At 43.0% G+C, this 14,891-nt stretch overlaps 1 long non-coding RNA gene across 1 annotated transcript; it reads left to right on the plus strand.

Annotated features, from left to right (window-relative positions):
* Positions 1 to 10,108: 10,108 nt before the first annotated feature.
* LOC145086010 (uncharacterized) lies at positions 10,109 to 12,644 on the plus strand. Its single transcript, XR_013700269.1, has 2 exons — positions 10,109 to 10,736; positions 11,691 to 12,644. It is a non-coding gene; the product is annotated as an uncharacterized LOC145086010 (long non-coding RNA).
* The last annotated feature ends 2,247 nt before the right edge of the window (positions 12,645 to 14,891 follow it).

The raw sequence follows: 14,891 nt of genomic DNA on the forward strand, positions 1-14,891 counted from the left end.
GCTTTCTTCCCACAAACGGTACCCAAATCCGACCCTGGAATGTCGTAAGCCCCCGGCTATCAGTAATGAACTCCGATACCTGCCCGATAACTCACTCTCTCTTTTGGTTTTTTGGTCTCACAGTCTCAGCCTGGGCCCCTCAAATGATGTCCAACATCGGAGTCATCACAGTCAATCTCATACAAACGTCTCGTATCAGGGCACTTTCTGCCCTACGACTCAGGGCGTCGGCTACCACATTAGCCTTGCTCGGGTGGTATAGGATGTCACAATCATAATCCTTTACCACATCCAACCATCTCTTTTTCCGCATGTTCAAGTTGGGCTGATCCATTAAGTACTTCAAACTCTTATGGTCCGTGTATATGGTACACCGAACCCTGTACAGATAGTGGCGCCAGATCTTGAGATCGAACACTACTGCCCCCAACTCCAGATCGTGAGTGGGATATCTCACCTCATGAGGCTTCAACTGTCTCGATGCATACGCTATCACATGCCCCCTCTACATGAGCATTGCACCTAACCCGGATATAGATGCGTCACAGAAAACCACGAAATCATCAACTCCCTATGGAAGGGATAGCATCGGGGCTTCACACAACTTCTGGCGAAGAGTCTCAAATGAGGTCTGCTGCTCCGGACCCCATGAGAAAGCAACACCCTTCCGGGTCAAACTAGTGAGTGGCACTGCAATCCTGGAGAAATCCTGAATAAATCCCCGATAATAACCGGCCAACCCCAGGAAACTCCTGATCTCGGAGGCAGACTTCGGTACCTCCCAACTCCTCACCGCCTCAATCTTGGCCGGATCGACCAAAATCCCATTCTGGTTAACAAGATGCCCCAGGAATTGGACCTCCCGTAACCAGAAATCACACTCAGAGAATTTGGCATAGAGCCTCTCCGATCTCAAAACCCTGAGGATCTCCCTCAAATGCTCCTCATGATGCTCTCTAGACCTTGAATACACCAATATATCGTCGATGAACACGATCACCGAGCGATCCAACATCGGCCTACACACTCTGTTCATGAGATCCATGAACGCTGCTGGTGCATTGGTGAGCCCGAAAGGCATCACCACGAACTCATAATGCCCGTATCGCGTCCTGAACGCCGTCTTCTGGATATCCTCATCACGCACCCTCATCTGGTGATATCCAGACCTCAAATCAATTTTAGAGAACCAAGATGCCCCCCGAAGCTAATCAAATAAGTCATCATACCTTGGCAACGGATAACGGTTCTTAACCGTTAATTTGTTCAACTCCTAGTAATCTATACACATCCGGTGTGAACCATCCTTCTTCTTGATGAAGAGTATCGGCGCTCCCCAAGGTGAGCTGCTCAGACAAATGAACCCCTTCCCCAACAGCTCCTGCAACTGTGAGGATAACTCCTGCATCTCTGGCGGTGCTAGGTGATATGGCGCCTTAGCGATAGGCGCAACCCCGTGAATCAAATCGATGCGAAATTCCACCTGCCTCTCGGGAGGCACACCCAGCAACTCCTCAAGAAATACGTCCGGAAACTCACGCACTATCGGAACATCATCAACTGAACTCGGCCTCCCAGCGGCCTCATGCGTTTCCATCACATAGGTTACGAACCCTTTGCAGCCTTGCTGCAAACTCTGCCTCACTCTGGCAGCCGAACAGAATGCTGAATCACTAAGAGTCCCCTCAGCATAAACTGTCATCACTCCCCCACTAGGATCTCGGATCATCACCAGCTGCTGCTCGCAGTCTATCACTGCCCCAACACGACTCAACCAATCCATGCCCACGATAATACATACATCCCCCATTGCAATCGGGACCAGATCTATTAGAAACCCAACGTCGAAGATCTCAAGTACACATCCCCGAATCACATCTGTGGCATACACTGCCCGCTCGTCAGCTATGGAAACACACAAAGGTCGACTCATCACCTCTCGCTGAATACCGATGTGCCTACTGAAAGCTAATGATACAAAGGACTGACTTGCACCCGACTCAAATAACACCAAAGCAGGTACAAATTTCACAAGGAAAGTACCTACGCACATCTTGATATAAGAACAATATCTCAACATAAAAAAATACATGAAAGAATACATACCAGCCACGACATCAGGTGCTGCACGGACCTCCTCCGCTGTCAGCTGGAACGCCCTCCCTCGCGCCTTCGGCGCCTCGACCTTCACCGACCGACTCTCACTAACTCTCGCAGCCGCAGGGGCAGATCCCTGAGATGCTCCCTGTGTCGTCCCTTGCAACTGTGGACACTCCGCCTTCCGGTGCCTAGTCTGGTTGCAATGAAAGCAGACCATGAATCCCTTGGGGCAATCCTTGGCGATATGCCCCTCCTTGCCACACTTGTAGCAAGCACCAGCCCTACAAACTCCATCATGACCCTTGCCACACTTTCTGCAGGTGCGGCCCTTATGACCCCCAGACCTTGAATCGGTAGGCTTGGCCCGCTTGGTTGCCGGCTGAGACTGTGCCGGTCGCCGATCCACCTTCTGAGACTCGGCCTCCTCCCTGGCCTGCGTCTCCAACTCAATCTCCCTCTTCCGAGTATTTGCCTGAAGCTCAATAAATGTCCGGTATGATGAGTTCGCCACAAACTCACAAATGTCTGACCTCAGAATGCTCAGATATCGGCTCATACGTGCCTGCTCGGTTGACACGTGCTTAGGGCAGAACATCGCCCTCTCGTGAAACATCCGGGTAATCATAGTAACTGACTCAATACCCTGCTTGAGGATCAAGAACTCCTGAGCTAAACACTCCCGTTCCACCGGGGGAACGTACTCATCACGAAACATAGTGGTGAACCTTTCCCAGGTCACCGCAGCAAGCTCTGCTGAAGAATAGTGCGCTGCCATGAACTTCCATAGTCCTTCGCTCCCAAGTGAAGCTGGTTCAGCGCGAACCGAACTCTCAGATGCTCCGGACATGAACATGTGTAGAAGCACCCCTATATGTCATAGATCCACCTCATCGCGGCTATCGGATCCTGAGTCCTATCAAACTCTGGTGGCTTCGTGTTGCTGAACTCCCGGTGCAACAATGAGTCACCCCCTGCGGCCTGGCAGCAGCAACGGGCGCAGTGGCGGCTGCAACAGCAGCATCAGAAAGAGCAGCATACCGCTCATCAGAAGTCTCAATCAAGGTGGTCTTAATAGACGCGAACATCTCTGGAATCTAAGCCCTGATGGCTGCAGCCACCTCCTCGTGGATGATCCTACGGATCTCCTCATCACTCGTCCCATTGCTCTCTGGTGTGTGGCGTGTCCCAACCACGATCTACCTCTAAAATTCAACATAAAAATATCATGGACTCACTCGAGTATACATACACTCGATAAACCCACCCTACTTGTTCCTTGGTACTCTAAGGATTCTTACTTGGACTGTGCACTGACCCGGTGTCTTTAGTAGTACGGGCTCAATACTACCGTCCACACCGCATCAGCATCCACCCCAAATTCTCTTTCGAGGATCCCAAGTCACAAGTACTCTATCTCTTTTCACACATAAACTACCCTTCGATAGACTCTCATAGCACCTCACTGCTACCTACTTACTCTAAAGCATCTCATGGCAGCAAAAATCTTCCTAGGCTAAGGCATCACAAGTCAGGCCACTCTAGTCCTAATACGAATACTTAGCCTACTCTAACATGCATAGCACATTTCAATATATCTCACAACACAAAATGTAAAGGTATTTTGGGAAATCATCGTTCGGGCGCTGGCTGATCGTACACACTGCTTCCTTGCGTATCTTTCCAATTCTTTTACTTTTCAGAAGAAAAAATTGTTTATCTTATGAAAAGTTTCTCAAATCCTTAGTTTGAGTTCAAATACACTCGAAGGTGAATTCGAATCCCTCAAACCTGGCTCTGATACCAATTTGTAATACCGCACAAATTTAAACAATTTTTCACTTTTTGAAAACCATATAATATTATTCACATTCACTTAACATGGTAAGGCATAGTGAGAAGACTCACCTTGCTGATCTCGGATAATCAGTCGTGCCCGATCTCCCGACCTATCGTCCTCCTATATCATCAGTATAACTCTCATTAATACTTTCCTGACTTTGTTTGATTGATACTATCAAGTCAACACTAGTAAACCCTTGTCAATGCTAGTCAACGGTCAACCTTTGACCCAACTCGTCGAGTGCCCTCGGGCAACTCGGCTAGTTCACCCATGTCCACTCGTACCCCTATAGTCCGGCTTAACACGTCGAGTCTCTCCCCTGCTCGATGAGTGACACCTGACTTGAATCGCGGGGCCACCCCGACTTAACTCGTCGAGTCCAATTATGAACTCGACGAGTTCCATCGTGTACTCACGACCTCTAGATCCCTTCTGACTCAACGAGCCATTCCCCAACCCGGTGAGTCACCAACTGTGTGATTCACAGGGAAACCCTAACCCTACTCGTCGAGTCTGTTCTTGGACTCGGCGAGTCCATGTCATGCATAAACCGAAATGACCTCCTGAGGTCAGATCTGTTCCATTAATCCGTAGATCCAACTTTTCCAAGCATGATAATCACGTAAAGTTCATATCTTGATGCACATGCAACATCTATTTGATCCCATAAGATGCTTTAGCTGCAAATGTCATAACCCAAGGTCAAAACCCTCATTGATCTTCATAAGGCTTGATGAGTAATGCTCTCTAGAACTCTATGGATCCAAATCTAAAGCCTCATCACAATAAGGGACTAATTGGACATCAAATCTAACCAATAAAGGGTCCAAGAACCCTAAATCCAAATGATCATCATAACAACAGAAGGGAAGCTGAATTACTACCACACATGTGATGCCCTGAGCTCCAAATCCACAGAATGGCAACCTCCTTTGCTTCATCTTGTCTAGAACCTCTTTCTTCTTGCTAATCAACACCTCAAGGGTCGACAATGGCTCCCTCTCTCTCTCTCTCTCTCTCTCAAAATGCTCAAGCACTCTAAGGTTTCTCTCAAGGGACTGATGGCCGCAAATGACGACCTTAAGGGCCTTTAAATAGGTCCCAAACCCGAGAGATTAGGGTTTCATTAAACAATGCGGACTCGTCGAGTCCACCCATGAACTCACCGAGTCCGGTCATTATCCGGATAAGAATTCGCGACCCTACTCGGCGAGTCTAAGTACCAACTCGCCGAGTCCCTCCACAACCTCCAAAATAAATTAATAAAATAATATACCTGGGATCCGGATGTTACATCCAACTCTTCCTCTTCCAAGGCTATCACTTTGCTCCAAATGGCGAAGAACACAATACAAAGCTCTCCTAGACACTCCCTTGCTATGAACGAGATTTAGGGTTTTGAAATGGTAAAGCTCTGGAAAATGGTGGCCAACAAAAGGGCCTATAGGTTGCTTAAATAGGGAGGCTCAACATATTAGGGTTTCTGTTCTAGGCCGGGTATTCCCCACGTACACATTGGTACGCCCCGCGTACCTGGCGACCCTTCCCGCTCAAGATGCTAACGAGTACACTGAGCGTACACCCCAGTACGCCCTGCGTACTCGCGAAACATGCATTTCTTTAACAAAGGCCAAAAGTGCTACTTGCTCAAAGAAGAAGGTTTATGAGGTATACCTGATTTGGGATGTTACAACAAGGGCTAAATGTCATGCATGGACTCATTAGGACCATCAAGATTGAAACTTTACTACTTATGGGACACTTTTAGCTCTGAGGGTGGCAACCCCAAGCTCAAAAACGGAGTTGCACCAAAAAGGTCCATTCTTGGGACCAAAATAACCCCCGAAACCACACTACAATAGATCTTAGAATTCTTAAGTAAAGCTATGAACTTTATACCTCCAAAGAGTTCCAAATGATGATGCTATTAAAGATCTATAAGCTCCAACTTCCCAAGTCCTTCTTTGATGTCACACCCCAAAACCGTGAACGACGGAAACGTTCTGGGGCGGAGGACGTCATGTACAGTATCACAACAATGAAAAGTAGAAAACAAGCAACAACACCATCCATTGCATTAATAATATAATTTTAATACAAGTGTGTTATGTCAAATTATGATAAACACTAAAGCACAAAATCAAAATGAAAGATGTGTCTTGAACGAGCACCATTTTCCCTGAACCTTGCATCGGTACCTGACTATGGTTGACCTGAGGATACAAGTTATTTTGAAAGCGAGTATCAGCTTTAAAGCTGGTGAGATCATAAGTATTTTAGTGTCTTAATTTGTATGAAGTATTTGTATGTATATGAACTGTAAGTATTGAAAATGTATTTGAACTGTAAGTATGAAAATGTTTTGTATGATCCTAGGAAGCCCTATGTTTCCTACTAATCCTATCCTTCTACCAAGGCATCTAGTGTCTGTGTGTGTGTCTCTTGTAAGAGTGTGTATTTTCCCAAATCCGACTATCATTATCCAGAATATAGCTTTTACATTACGGTGCATCGTGTGAATGTTCACGAAGTGAATGTAATGGGAAAAGTAAATAGTACTATGGTGTAGTATCGAAGCTACAATCGTACTAACTACCTTAAATCTATCGTAATCTCGTAAGTACTATAGTATTTGTAATAAGTAACTACCTCTGTACCCCTATTTCCTTATTTGAGGGATAAGGCCTAATGTGATGGCTAGATCCCAGGCTAAACGCTCCCCTATCAAAGGGATTTTGGGACCTTTACATGACCCATGCATGTATGCAAGCCGTGAACATCCACATTACTATGATCATGTATACCCGATATAACTACCACACTGCATTGTGATTCATCGGTATAGTTAGATCCTTAACTTGTTCTATGCTATAGTGCCTAGTGATGTCTGTCCTACTATTGTATATGTAAGCGCACTCATGTAAACGTATCTATGTATACGTACTCATGTAAGCGTAATCATGTAAACATATCTATGTAAATAGTATATTAATGTACTGTAATGTTCTACGTGTGCTAGCTATAATGTGTGTTCTCTCTCTGTCTAGCATGTATAGTAATGTACTGTAATGTTCTACGTGTGCTAGCTGTAATGTGTGTTCTCTCTCTGTCTAGCATGTATAGTAATGTACTGTAATGTTCTACGTGTGCTAGCTGTAATGTGTGTTCTCTCTCTGTCTAGCATGTATAGTAATGTACTTTGTGTACTAGCTGTAATGTATATTTTCTCTATTTAGCAAGTATTGACTCTTGAATGAACTAACTCATTGTATGATATCGCGTTCTAGTATCTTTCTAAACTACCCATATGGTAGCTTACTAGTAATGTAACTGGTACGTATGAACATGGATGTGTACCCTTGCTACCCAAAGGTATTGAACTGAACTGGAAGAACCTTTATGACTATATATGTACACATGATATATAACTAATATCTAAACGACCTTCGGACGGATACTCGATATCCCACCAGACCACATCTCAAGCGCGAAAAGGAAATAGGGTGAATAGCCTTCCTAAGTTCTTTAAACATTTCTTATATAACCATACATATATAGGCATGCAATTAACAATATAAAAACATAAAATAAGTTTTGTAAAACCTTTTGAACAGGATTACTATCTAATAAAAGATCGACTTGATGTCAATCTATAAAACGGGTTGGAAGTATTTGTCTAACAAAACAGTTTTAAATACAAAGAAACATTTGTTTGAAACACAATTGCAAATGATTTTGAAATGAAATATACAATGTATAATGAACAATTAAATCAGGAGTTTTAAACATCTAACACTTTCATGAAAATCATATGAATAAATCCGTTTGGTAAAACGACTAATGAGTAGTAAATCATTTGAATGCTGCTTATTAATCACATGTGATTGATATAATAACTAGCATGATTCTACTTGTATCCCCCCATAAAACATTAATAACAGTTAAAACATTGATTAAGGGGTATGAACTCACCTGTTGTGAGTGGTACGGATGAACTGAAGATGTAGGATTGCTAGGTGTCAAGTGAAGTCTTGAACACACTCTATGATCCTAGTTAGCATATAATATCACATATATGTAACAAATTAGTCTATAAACAACTAATAAACAAGTCAAGACACCCTAGGACATGCTAAACACCTTTATCAAGTGTTATTAGCCTCTAGGATTGCATCTAAGTGTTCGTAGGGGAAGCTATTTTGTGTAGGGCTCAAGGAAAACTCCACCATGAAGTTCACGGCCCTAATGACACTACCAAAGGAGTTTACGGTCGTAAACTCATGAGTTTACGGTCGTGAGCTCATACTTATGTGTCCATTTGATGTTTGATGCTCTATAAGGTCCTAAGAAGCATTTCTACTTAATGGCTTGGTCCATGGAAGACTTTAGGGCATTATATAACTCCTTTTAGGAGTTTGTGGCCCTGGGACCATATCCCTTGGAGATTACGGCCGTAATCTCCCTTGGGAGGGTGTGTGTGGTGTTTTCAAGTCCCTAATTTAACTAGGAACTAAGCTATGCTAGTGTACAAGGCTTTAGAAGAGTTTATAGCACCATATGGCACTATTGTTTGGAGTTCACAGCCCTGGAACTTCTTGGGCCGTGAACACCTTACTCTTGGTGTTCTAATGGTGTTTGTTAGTCCTAAACTCATTAGGGTACATGCCTAAACTAGTCTCTTGGCTTAAGGAAGGCTTTTAGGGTGTTTTGGCACCTAAAAATGGAGTTCACGGCCCAAGAACATCCTTGGCCGTGAACTCACTTCTAGGATTTGATTCTTAATGATTTTGTGGTCTAAACATGTAATGGTAGTTTCTAGGTTTAGTTCCAAGGCTTGGAGGGTCATTGGGCACACTTTGGCCCTTATAAAAGAGTTTACTCCCCAAGGTGTTCTTGGGCGGTAAACTCACATATCTTTGTGTTTTCCTATGATTTCTAGTGTATTAAGCATATAAGAAGCTTTAAAACAACACTAGATAGAAGTACTCACTTTCTGGAACGAAAGTCCAAAGATCCTTGAGAGAGAATTCGACTTTTCTCTAGTTGGAAATGTAACTAATGAATAAATATGGTTCAAAATCCTATATATAGTCCTGAGATTTTTGGCAGAAAATATTTTAGTCATCCAATGAACTCTAATATCATAGGGTTTTGAAATAACAGTGTTGCACAAAACCCTAGTGCATCCACTCTCCTGATATCTCCTTAAGTGTAAATCCTGAAATACTCAAACTTATACCCAAAAGTCTGGAAATTCTCTGTAACTGTTCTAATCTTCTACCGACTCGATATGGTTTGTACAGAATGGAAATTTCAGGTTGTCACATTTGACAGCTTCTTTTTTCCTCTTCCAAGCTTATAACCGCCAAGATGAGCTTCCTAAGGTCAGGATTTCACAAAATGAAGGGTAGAGGCATTCTAGGGTTTCTCTGAGGTTGGGGAGGCTGATAAGGAGGCTTGGGTTTGAGCCATTATGTTATTTATATAGTGGCTCACCCTAAAATTCGGGTTTCTGAGTATTGGACGTACGTTGGGCGTACGCCTAAGGCACCCGTGACTATTTCCCTTTGTACGCTGGTCATAACCCAACCTTGCGTTGGGCGTACCCAGCTAAACACACGCGTGCACTTCATGCATGCAAGGGACTGCCTTGCCAACTTTTCCATTAAGGGACCATAAAAGTTAACAACTTCAAAATGCTAGAACTCCTTCATCTTAAGTCCATTTCCGACAAACTTTATATGTAACATCCCATTTAAATTTGATAATTAAATAATAATAAACTTGGATCCCAAGAAGCAAATTGTATTATTATTATATGTTATTAGAGCCCAAAATTAAACTATAATTAGTGGGGTGTTGGTTTCGGGAAGCCAAATGACGACATTTGAATCTTGGGGGGGGGGGGGGGGGTTAAAGTATAATTTCAGGATTTATTTTGCAAAGGGTTTTGGAATTCAGGGGCTATTTGGTATCATTTGGGCTTAAATTAAAAATATCTTGGATGATGGGGGGCTGATTGGTAAATTCTAGCCTTATTATGAAAAGAAATTAGGAAGGAGGGACCAAATGTGTTAATATGCACATGTTTAATGGTGGACACGGGTTGAACCCGTCACCCTCTTTCAGCCTACATATATATAATCATGCTACACCCCATGTAATCCTAACCCTAATATTTCCTCCCAGCCGCCACCTTATGCCCCCATACCTCCAACTGCCGTTACCACCCCAAACCCCCCCTTATCTTTCCGATCGGTCAACGTCCCAAGCCACTAGACGACCATATTGTGTCTAACATCGCTGCCGGACGTCATGAATGGCCGAGAGAGAAGTTGCCGGCGCCGCTGCTGTCATCGCGGTCAGCCTTTTTCCATCTCCTCCTTTTTGTTACCATCTGTAGCTGCTCGTGACGTCGACGGTGTTGTTCCAGTGGCCCTTGTCGTCGACTCCATTCCACAACAGGTGGTTGCCGCCGCAAGTCACCGTGAAGGGCGACCAGATTCAGGTTGCCATCGGGGTGTGTGTGTGTGTTGTCGCTGTTATTAGATGGGAGGCGTGTGTATGTGTTCGATTGGCCAGAAAAACCCAAGGGAAACTACCATGGCTGCCGGCCATGGTGGCTGTTGTCGATGACGCTGCTGTTGCCCGCTTTCTTGCCGCTACCACCGCCTTACGCCGCCATGAGTGGGTGATCGGGTGTATGGTCCTTTTCTGTTGGCTGGAGTTGTCAAGAAACCACCATGGCCGCCAGTCATGGTGGCTGCCGCCGTTCGCCACCACCAACCACCATTAGGTTGTTGTGTACATGTGTTGTATTAATGTGTGTGTGTGTGCGTGTGTGATTATTTGGGGTTTTACGATTTTGTAAAATGTAACCGAAAAGAAAAATAATAAAAAGAAATTGAAAACCACCACCTTAGGGTGGTGGCTGCTGCCTCCTGCCGCCACCGCCCATCGTGTCGGGTGGCGTTGAGTTTACCTCGTTGAGTTTGATTTGTTTGGGGTGCTTGAAACCCTAATGGGTCTAATAGACCCTAATTGACCCAATAAAACTTTGATGGGCTTAATGATATTCTAGTGGGTATAATAGACCCAATAAAGCCTAATGGACCTAAAAGCCCAACAAATTAATAAATGGACTAGTATTTGGGTTGGAAATCCTAATGACAATAAAACCCTAATTTTGGGATTATGGGCTTGGACTTATCGGGACCCACATTTGGGCCATTGGAATGGACTTGTGCATTAAGCCCAATCACACCATATGAATTATGTAGTAAAATGAGGGACTTAATGAATTAAGTCCTTAATGGGTTAAGTGAGAAACACTTAACCCTAATTGTCATTTTATGTGAAACCCTGATTTCACTTGGACTTTGTATGGGCCTGTCTATTGGGTTTTGGTGATTGGACTATTATGGGATTTCCAAGAATAAGTAAATGGACTAAATAATTATATGGGCTTTAGGATAAGGCCCATGTGAGGACTTGGGCCTAATTTGGAAAATTGGGCCATAGATGAGCCATCATTGGACCTTTATGATTATGTGATATTGGGCCATGGGAATTGGACCGGAATAATTGGATAGGCCTTAAGGAAAGACCATGTAGAGGTCTGGGCTCAATTTGGAAAATTGGGCCATATGTTGGGCTTTGGCCCATTACTTGACTATTAAGCCTTTAGTGTGTGAGTTGGACTTTGGGCTTGCAACCCAATTATTAATTAGGTGTTGTTTGATGTTGACAGTTCGGGAATCTGTGAACCAGTAGCTGGAGTTTTAACGGCGGGACTTCAGCAGCGCCAGATGAGTTCTCCTAACTATATCAACAGGGTCTAAGGCACCAAGACAGGCCCTTTATGGATTGTTTTCGGATTATTGCATGTTATGCTTACTGATTTACATCCTAGTAGTTAAGATGGTGATATGCTATGCTTTAGTGACCCAGTTGGGTCGGTATCCTGGTATATAGGATGATGCTATGATAGTGACCTATTAGGTCGATATCCTGGTTATAGGATTGTTGCAATGCTTTGTGTTCTGTTAGATCGATTTGACTGCAATATAAATACATGCTAGTGTTATACGATGTTTATGTGCACATACATGATTGTCCTGGTTATAGAATGATGCTATGTTAGTGACCGGTTAGGTCTGTATCCCGGTTATTAGGATGTTGCTATGATTGGTGATATGTTAGATCGGTTTGAATGTTATATGAAATGAGCTAGCTTATGATATTTCTGTGCACATGTTTGTTCGATTGGGGGCTGGGTTGAGGTTGTCCTGCTCTGTGTTGTAGGCTAACACACCCGATGAGTGGTCCGGATAGGCTGTAGGCCCTGCGGGGAGGTCCAGACGTGCCGAAGGCTTGAAGAGCAGTCCAGATAGACTGAAGGCCTGTGAGGCGGTCCAGTCAGGCTGATGAATCCTTGTGCATGCTGTTCTGTATTGGTTATATGACATGGTTATGTTTGTATGGTGTTGGTATTTTGGGGAAACTCACTAAGCTTCGGGCTTACAGTTGTTGATTTTGTTTCAGGCACTTGTGATGATTGCGGGAAGGCGAAGGCGTGATCGTGCACCTCCTCATATTTTCATGATTGATTCTAGGGATCCTCTGATGCATGAACCATTTTGAAAACAAACTGTAATAACTAAATGGTTTTAAAATGTATTAAAAAGTTTAAATTTGGCTTGAATTTTATGGGTGTTACATTATATCCACGAAAAGGTGGCAAGAAACCCTACGCTTCTAGAGACACACCCCGACCCCAAACCTCTCAAATAAAAACTTCAAGACCCATAAAAGACCGAAATGCCCCTAACCTGGGCCTCTGAAATCTATTAACAACATTTTTAGAACAGGGTGTTACAGTCCTTATCGAGTTATCGCCATGAGAGGCTAACTATTTGTGTGTGGTATTTTGGGGAACTCATAGAGCCTTGTGCTTACAATGTTTTTTGAAATATGCTTTAGGTATATCTTAGGATCGAGGGAAGGCACCAGCATGATTGCACACACCAGCTAGAGATTATGTTTTGAGGATTCTGGGGTATTGTAAAACATTTTATTGCGTTGTGTTTGGAACAATTTAGAAACTTGGGTTTGAGAAATGTGAAACTGTGTTCTGTGTGGTTTTAAAAATGAAAAAATTATTTGAAAATTTAGAGTGTCACAGAAACTTACCAAAAATTCCTAAGAATTATTTTGAAGAATGTTTCCTAGGTAAGTTTGATGACGTTCTTTGGAAATCTTATGAAGATTTGAAGACATTAAGAACTCATTCTTGAGAGTAATTTTGGGAGAATTTGAAGTTGTAATGAAACTTATTCATGAAGTTTTCGGCCTAATATATATATATATATATATATATATATATATATATATATATATATATATATATATATATATATATATATATATATGGGGTGTAATGTGATGTAATATTTGGATTTGGTTGTGTAATTTATCACTTTCGGTAAACCACCACCAGATAAGGTTTGTGAATTCGGCCAAAGTACCACCAAGAACCCTCTTAATGCCACCGAAATCACATGTGATTTCGGTCCAAGGGAGATCTTGGCCTCGCATGATCTCAGTTTAAAGAGATTTTAGTTTAGGGTGATCTCAACTAAAGTTGAGATTTCGGCCTAGAAGTGATTTTAACCAAGAGGTGATTTCGGTTCTTTATTACCGAAATCTCTATGCTTTTGCACAATTTAAATAAATAAATTTGTATAATAATTTGGATTATTAAATGATTTTACTTTGGTTGACTTAATTGACTTTTGTTGACCCGAATTAACCGGTTGTTACATTATCCCCCATTAGAGGGAATTTCGTCCTGAAATTATTTCTCAAGTGGGTACTCATGAATTAGGAAAAGATGCGGGTATTTTTGTTGCATCTGGTCTTCTCGTTCCCAAGTGAATTCGGGTCCTCACTTGGCGTTCCAAAGGACCTTCGCTATTGGTATTTAGATTTGTTTCATTCTGTTGATCTCCGTGTCCATGATTTCCACAGGTTCCTCTACGAAGTGTCGAGTCTCGTTTATCTCGATTTCATCAAGTGGGATTACAAGAGTCTCATCGGACGGACACTTCTTTTGATTAGACACATGGTACGTGGGATGTATGTTACTTAATTGTTGTGGTAGTTGAAGTTTGTATGCTACTGGGCCAATCGTGGTAAGAATCTCGAATGACCCGATGTACCTTGGATTTAGTTTTCCACGTTTTCCAAAATGCATCATTCCCTTCCACAGTGAGACCTTTAACAAAACACGGTCACCAACCTAAAACTCCAAGGGGTTTCGTCGTTTATCCGCATAACTCTTTTTTCGGTCCCTAGATGCTTTTAGTCGTTCCCGAATTTGTACGATATTCTCTGTTGTCTCCCTTATGATCTCAAGGCCGATGAGAGTGCTATCAGGAACTTGCTTCTTTCCTAGTTGTGTGTTACCCACTTCAGCTGAGCATAGAGGTGATATGCACTTGCATCCGTAGAGGGCTTCAAACGGAGCAACTTTGATGCTAGTGTGATAGTTGTTATTGAATCAGAATTCAATGATTGGTAAATGGGTATCCCAAGCTTTACCAAAGTCTATCACACAAGCTCTCAACATGTCTTCCAGCGTCAGAATGGTTCTCTTGCTTTGCCTATCAGTATGGGGATGCTACGTTGTGTTCATGTCGAGTTTGATTCCCAAGGACTTTTGTAGTGATTGCCAAAACCGTGAGATAAATCTACTATCTCTATTGGAGATAATGGATATTTGCACACCATGCAATCGTACGATCTCCTTAATGTACGTCATGGCTAGCTTATCCATGTTGTTGGTTTCTTTTATTGGTAAGAAATGTGCAGATTTGGTTGACTTGTCAACGATCACTCAAATGGTGTCAAGAGCACCCGTTGACTTGGGCAACTTGGTTATAAAATCCAT

The sequence above is a fragment of the Lactuca serriola genome, chromosome 2 (genome assembly GCF_051521515.1).
Source record: "Lactuca serriola cultivar US96UC23 chromosome 2, Lser_US96UC23_V15, whole genome shotgun sequence".
Taxonomy (NCBI): domain Eukaryota; kingdom Viridiplantae; phylum Streptophyta; class Magnoliopsida; order Asterales; family Asteraceae; genus Lactuca; species Lactuca serriola.